Raw genomic sequence first — 1076 nt, 5'->3', positions numbered from 1 at the left:
GTTATGAATAAAGATAGACTTTTCCATTACTTTTATAACAAATCTATTAATTATAGTTAGTTAGGCTTAGGCATAGTTACTTACACAATCACATGCCGGCATGGATCATATATATATACCATAAAAATCAACATTTCGGTAAAAAATAATCAACATCTATTTTATATCAACTTTCATAAAATTGATCTTCTCATTATCCAACTTGGTTTCAAATTGTCACAACACATGATTTATTAATTTTGATATAAGAATACTCAATATATTTAAGCAGAACTACAATTTGGTAGTTCACTCATATACCTCATGCGACATAAGCATGGTCGATCCACTGATAAGTAACAATATAAAACATTATATTATGCCAGGATTCACATTATTTATACATACGCTTCACAAACTTACATCAACAATTGATTCTTGACGATGTTCCAGTAAGATCCTTCATCCATATCATTAGGCCCACACGTAGTTTCGATAGTAAACTAGTGATGCTTGCAGCGATGCCATATATCAACCACCGAGACACTCTTCCTCGCCTCGTCTCCGGGCACATTTCTGTAAAGTTTCATAGCTGACAAAGAAGCCGCCGCCGTCGGCTCCTCCTTGAGAGTAAGACGGCAACTCATCAATGCTCTAACGAACATCACTATGGACGCCATCTGTCTTTGACGTCGATGATGCTTTGATAGCTGTTAACTGCGTGTGTAATCACTTTTACGTGCAAAGACATGCTTACACACACTATATATATGTGAGTTTGTGTGTGTATAGTCTTAACAACTATTGTTGGATGTGGAAACAAGAAAGCACACAAGGTGGATGTGAAATATAGTTTTGGTAAATACTGTAAATTTACCAAATTGCCAGGGCTGGATGCCAACATGGAGTTTGTAGCAGCATAGAAGCAATGTCATTATGGTTCTTTGTACAACATAGTTTTGAGGTCGGAGAGAAATAAAAGAGTTCATCTTCACCAAGAAACAGTGAGGAAGAGAAGATATATTTTCTGATCTAATTATTTCACGTACCGCAAACGGGTGCTCCCACCGGTGTTTCGATCAGGCATGGAGCTAGTT

General features: G+C 36.8%; 1 pseudogene; it reads right to left on the bottom strand.

Annotated features, from left to right (window-relative positions):
* Positions 1-366: 366 nt before the first annotated feature.
* LOC106321919 lies at positions 367-692 on the bottom strand (annotated as a pseudogene).
* Positions 693-1076: the final 384 nt, after the last annotated feature.

Source organism: Brassica oleracea, unplaced genomic scaffold (genome assembly GCF_000695525.1).
Source record: "Brassica oleracea var. oleracea cultivar TO1000 unplaced genomic scaffold, BOL UnpScaffold03898, whole genome shotgun sequence".
Taxonomy (NCBI): Eukaryota; Viridiplantae; Streptophyta; class Magnoliopsida; order Brassicales; family Brassicaceae; genus Brassica; species Brassica oleracea.
The sequence above is the reverse complement of the archived record's forward strand: the minus strand, read 5'-3'. Positions and strand labels throughout refer to the sequence as shown.